Source organism: Oryctolagus cuniculus, chromosome 17 (assembly GCF_964237555.1).
Source record: "Oryctolagus cuniculus chromosome 17, mOryCun1.1, whole genome shotgun sequence".
In the NCBI taxonomy this organism is placed as follows: domain Eukaryota; kingdom Metazoa; phylum Chordata; class Mammalia; order Lagomorpha; family Leporidae; genus Oryctolagus; species Oryctolagus cuniculus.
Window position 1 is genome coordinate 27,122,494 of NC_091448.1, and position 6,446 is coordinate 27,128,939.

A 6,446-nucleotide genomic window follows, 5' to 3' on the forward strand; every position below is an offset into this window, starting at 1 on the left:
ATTTCCTCTTCCGTGTGTCTTTGTGGGTTGATGGAGTGATTCATGGTTATTTGCCCATGTAGGAGTGGTTGAGTTTTACAGCACACACACACGCACACACACACACATGGAAATGTGAGTGCAGGAGCATCCCCATGGAATATTAACTAAGACATCTGCTTTCACAGCTTGTCTGCACAAAGGGTTGTTTGTGGATCCTAGGCGCGTTGATATGATATGTGGCTGGGTATCCAAGCACTACTTGGTCCCAGGTGGAACCTCTGACGCTGACAGAACCCTGTCATGGTCCTGACCACAGACTTTCCATAGCATCCTGGATGACAAAACTCCTCCTCTGTTCTTTCAGAAGTGTACCTCCTTGCACTTGATTTTAAAAAAAAAATGGCTAGTTAAAGGAACCCCAAACTGCCTACCCTAAGCTGCCCCTGAGTGTTTTTCTACATCTGTCCGTGGAGGGTGTCCAGTGTCCCTTCCCTGAGTTGCTCCTTTTCTGGAAACGTGGAACAGGCTGAGTGTGCATGGCCTGCAGAGACGGTGCCTTCCTCTCGTGCTGCTCGTTCTCCGGATGCTCCCGACACAGTCGTTTCTCAGCACCTTTATGTGAAGGGTGAAGAGAGGGGAGAGGACTTCTGTGCAGCTGCCTGCCTGAACTGCATTTGTTTTTATTTGAGACACACACACACACATTCACACACTCACACACATGCACACATGCACACATCCCAAGCAAGCTCCCATCTGCTGGTTCACGCCTCAAATACCCTAAATGGCAGGACTTGGGCCAGGTGAAGCCAGAACCCAGAAACTCCATCTGAGTCTCCCGTGAGGATGGCAGGAATCCAGTCCCCTGAGCCATCACCACCATCCGTCTCCCGGGGTGCACAGTACCAAGAAACTGTAGTCAGGAGTGGGAGGAGGGGTCAAACCCAGGCACTCCGCTGTGGGCGTGGTTGTCTTGGCTGGTATCTGAACACCTAGGCCAAATGACTGCCGGGTTGAACTGCATTTAGATGGATCCTGGGCTTTGGAGTCAGACACACCTAGGGTTAAGTCTTGGCTAACATGTACTCACCTTAAGCGGATGCTTTAATCTTTTTGCACCTCAGTTTTCTTGTCTGTAAAATGGGAGGGAAGAGCATTACCACCTCAGAAGGTTGTTAGAATTTTGTTTTTAAAAATTATTTATTTATTTATTTCAAAGGCTGAGAGAAAGAGGAGAGAGAGAGAGAGAGAGAGAGAGAGAATTTCTATCTTCTGGTTCATGCCCCAAATTCCTACAACATCCAAGGCTGGACGAGGCTGAAGCCAGGAGCAAAGAATTCAATCCAGGTCTCCCACATGGGTGGTAGGGACCCATCACTTGCTGCCAGGGTGCACATTAGCAGGAAGCTAGATAGGAAGCAGAGCTGGGACTTGAACTCAGGCACTCTGAAATGGGATTAGGGGATCCTAAGAGGCGTCTTAACTGCTGTGCCAAGTGCCTATCCGGTTGTTAGGATTAAATGCTGCAGTGTGGTATCAACATCCAAGATGGAGCAGTGTCCCACTTGGCAACGTCCCTTCCTCCTTCCTGTCAGTTTTTCAGAGGTCTGTTCAAAAGGTGAGTTAATGAGGTGATTCTGGATGGCCATCTATAGCCTAAGAGGACTGCTCATCTTCAGGTACCTGTGGGCGGTGGGCAACTCAGGTTCTTGGGACCAGATTGGCCAAGCAAAGCAGAACAGGCAGCAAAGCTGGGGTAGCTGAAGCCGAGGAGGCTCCCTCAGTAGCTCATGGGGCTACGCCTTCCTATTTGTCCCTTCTCACCATGGTCATTTTGCAGTTGTGGCTGCAGTGGACTGGACAAGACTTCCTTGCCTCCCAGTGTGCAGGTGACATCACATGGGCACGGCGGACTTGCAGGTGTGGGGATGGCTGCTTGGTTGAGACTTCAGTCAGCCAAGTGGTGCTTGCTTCAGGCTGTGCATCCCCACCCCCTCCCCTACTCCTCGGGCCATTGTGACACCCCTGCCCTTTGGAGGTCAGCTTACTGGGAAGATCTCGGGTCTTTGGGTCAGACCACAAGTTTGGGCTCACGGACCTCATGTGTGCCTTCTGACCACTGGCTAGCCTGTCAGAGTCTCACTTTCCTCCTCTGTGAAATAAGGGGATTATGCATCTTTCAATGGGTCCAAAATGTCTTGCGTGGAGGCCTACTTTGGTGGCTGCCACAGGGACATCACAGAGAAGGAGTTCTGTGCCAAGACGGGTACAGGCTGCACAGGGTCAGGTGAAGGTAAGACCCATGGTCCCCTTTACCATGGGACTTCTCTGCCTGTAACATGAATCTTCAAAGGGGGGGGGGATTAATAGTCAACATTTCCAAATCATATTACCATGTCTGTTTGTTTATTTGCTTTGGCAAACATAACATTTTGACATGAAAGGTGCTGTAATGTAATGGTTAGCACAGTGGTGGTTTAGACCTGGAAGCCAGGGGCTTGAGTGTTAGCCCCACCAAGGCCACTTACTGGTTGTGCCAGCTACTTCCTGCTGTGTAACAAATGACCACACAGCAGAGGCTATGGCTGTTATCTCACGGTTGCTGTGGGTCTGCAATCCAGGAGAGTGGAGCTGAGTCCTAACTTCAGTGCCTCCCAGTAGCCTTCAATCAGGGTGTTGGTCAGGGTCAGGGTCTTATCTGAGGTCTATACTGAGGAGAGGTCTGCTCCCAAGTCCAGATGATTGTTGGCAGGATCCACTTCCATGTGGGCTGCTGGCTGGAGTCTCCCCTTGGTTTCTTGCTATGGGGGCCTCTGCAACACAGCAAGAGGGGCTGCTAGCAAGAGGGAAGTCGCAGTCTCATGTGGCCTGATCACAGGACAGCCATCACCTGTGCCATCACCTGTGCCATAGCCTCTTGGTTAGCAGCAGTCACTAGGCCAGCCCACACTCAAGTGGAGAAGACTGTGCAAGGGCATGGATACCAGGAGGTGTGTGTCATTGGGGGCCATCTAAGAGTATGCCTGTCACGCCAGCTGGGGGACTCTGGGCAATGACTTAACTTTGCCCATCTGTAAAATGGGGATGATAAAGGTACATCTTCTTCATAAGGTGGTTGTGATTCAGTGAGTATAAACAAAGCAATGTCTGGCAAATGCCAGGCCTTCTGCAAATCTTTGCTTTTGTTAATACCTGAATCAGCATCTGGCACAGAGACAGTGCAGTAAACCTTGGTCGAGTGGTTGAATCCAGGAATGACTTGCAGGACATGGATCTCACTTGGGGAAATGCTGCCCCACTTAAAATTGCTGCAAGGATTAGGCGCAATAAACTGCAGGAGGCCCCAGCACATACCAGGCTCTGAGCCGATGTCATTTGCCCTCCCACTTCCAGATGTAGATATTCATACTGAGATTTGAAGGCCCAGGGAGGTCAGGCCCAGCTCCCCTCTGTTCACTTCCTGTCTCCCTCTCTCTCTCTTTTTCCCTCCCCCTCCCCCTCTCACTTTTCTTTTCTTCCCCCTCTCCTGCACCAATGGTAATTTTCTCAGCAGATGGCCTTGTATGGTGCCACCAGCATTTAAATGCTTCATCAGAGTGGCTCTGCATGTGGCTGCCAATAACAATGAATTGGACTTCAGAGGCCTGAGCAGCAATGGAAATGAGGTAAATGGGGGAAAAGAAAAGAAAGGTCTGAAGAAGTGGAAGAAAAGGACCCAGGAAGACTATTTTGAAGAGCGATGCATTGTGATGCAGCGGGTTAAGCTGCCGCCTGAGACACCAGTATCCTATATGAGCATTGGCTGTTCCACTTCCAATCCAGCTCCCTGCTAATGTACCCAGGAAAGCAGTAGAAGATGACCCAAGTGCTTGGGCTCCTGGAATAAACTCCTGGCCTTTGGCCCACCATTCATTGTGGCCATCTAGGGAGTGAACCAGTGGATGGAAGGTCTCTCTCTCTTTTTCTGTAACTAACTCTGCCTTTAAAATAAATAATAAAATTTTTTTTAAAAGAGCAATGCTATTTCTTCTTCATGTACCTGAAAGTTTTGAGTTTTTTTTAAATTTTTAATTTTATTTATTTATTTTTTGACAGGCAGAGTGGACAGTGAGAGAGACAGAGAAAGGTCTTCCTTTACTGTTGGTTCACCCTCCAATAGCCGCTGCAGCTGGCGTGCTGCTGCCGGCGCATCGTGCTGATCCGAAGCCAGGAGCCAGGTGCTTCTCCTGGTTTCCCACGCGGGTGCAGGGCCCAAGCACTTGGGCCATCCTCCACTGCACTCCCTGGCCACAGCAGAGAGCTGGCCTGGAAGAGGGGCACCCGGGACAGAATCCGGTGCCCCGACCGGGACTAGAACCCTAGGTGCTGGTGCCACAGGGGGAGGATTAGCCAAGTGAGCCGTGGCACCGGCCTTGAGCTGTTTTAAAAACCATTCTTACGATTTTAAAAACATAGACCCACTTTTTCTCTCCCATCTTAGCTGCTCTTAATCTCTATATTAAAAAACAGAGGTTCTTTCCAGTCTTCTGCACTGCAAATACTTGCCCGGTACCTACATTGAAGTGAATTAAAACTGATTTGCTTTTCAACTTCCATGTGGCCTCTTGAGTTAATAAAAGCAGCCAACATCTGTCAGGTGCTCTGCATTTGCAAAGTGCTTTCACACGTGTTACACTTGAATCTTGCAGCAACCTGGCAAGGTGGGGGCTACCATTGTCTTTATTTTACACTGGAGAGAGAAGTAGGGGTGGCTGGAGGGATGCGATCCTAACAGATGGCAGCATTAGGACCTGATCACAGTATTTAACTGCAAGCCAAGGCCTCCCTCCGGCCCTGTCACCCACAGGCAGCTGAAACTAACAGGAGCTTATTTATAAAAATTGTGGGAGCCAGACTCAGGCCATTATATATGAGGGGGTTTCAACAGGCTTGTGGGAAAGTGGAATGAAATGTTTATTTTGGTGCAAGAAGATTTTAAATCCGTGCCTAGTCTTTTCATACTGTGCATTTTCTACAGGCTTTTTTTTTTTTTTTTAAGATTTATTTATAAGGCAGAGTTATAGAGAGGCAGAGGCAGAGAGAGAGAGAGAAAGAGGGGTCTTCCATCCACTGCTTCACTCCCCAAATGGCCACAAAAGCCAGAGCTGGGTTGATCTGAAGCCAGGAGCTTCTTCCGGGTCTCCATGTGAGTGCAGGGGCCCCAGCATTTGGGCCATCTTCTACTGCCTTCCCAGGTAAGAGGAGCAGCTGGGACTTCAGCCAGTGCCCACATGGGATGCCAGCACTGCAGGCGGTGGCTTTACCCGTTCTGCCACAGCACCAGCCCCTCTATAAGCTTTTTGAAGACTCCTTGTATATCAACATCCTCTGTTGGTTGCTACTGGGTGAACAATCAGCATCTTTAATTTTTTTTTTTAAGATTTATTTATTTGACAGAAGAAAGGAGGAGGAGGGAGGGATCTTTCATCTTTGGTTCACTTTCTGTATGGCCAGATCTGAGCCTAAGCCAAGAGCCAGGAACTCCAATTGAGTCTCCCATATGCATGGGGCCCAAGTACTTGGGCCAACTTCTCCTATTTCCCAGGTGCGCTATTAGCAGGAAGGTAGATCAAAAGTGAAACAGCTGATGCCGATGCTGGTGTCCCAAGCAGCAGCTTCACCTGCTGCACCACGACGCCTGCCCCTAACATCTTTTGTTCTGAGAAGCAGTTTGCAAACTCTTCCTGCTGGACCGCTGTGAGTCTTCAATTCAAGGCCGCCCTCCTATTTTAAGTTGTCTTCCCCCAACAGCACAGGAGGGTTTGATTGAAGCCAGGCAGGGGAAGACGAGTGGCTCTGGAGCTGCGTCCCTGGCTTGCCAGGAAGGCTCTCCACATCCGCTGGCTTCTGTCTCATAGGCTGCTGTCCCCTGCACAGCAGGCTGGGTGCTGGCTGTGATGCCAGCCACTGGGCGCGGGTCCAGAGAGCCTCAGGCTGCTCCTGCTCCTCCAGTGCCAAGAGAAGAGCCAGCTGCAACTGCCTCTGAAAACCTTCTCTTTAGGGAGGGGCTGAGCATGGGCACTGCTTTCACCTGGAGTTATGATGCATCAGGGACTTCGAGGCAGCCTTCCCCATGTCCATGTTGCTTTGGTCCAGTGGTTCTCAACCAAGAGTGATACCACTTCCTACCCTCCAATGTCTGGAGAGAGTTTTTGGGTCACAGGGTAGCAGAGAGAAGGGACTGCTAGTGACATCTAAATTGCCCCCCTTACAACACAGAATTACCAAATTCATTCTGTTCGTAGTGCTGAGCTTGAGAAATCCTGCTTAGCCCCCTCTTCATTTAGGGGGCTCTAAGCATCTGGGGGTCTAGGTGGAAGAAGATGGCAACGGAGTAGTTGTCTATGCCTCTTCCTCAGGATACTCCCCATTCCTCCCCCTCCCCCTGGTCATCCAGCCCCCCTTTGCTTTAATTCTGTTTTAAG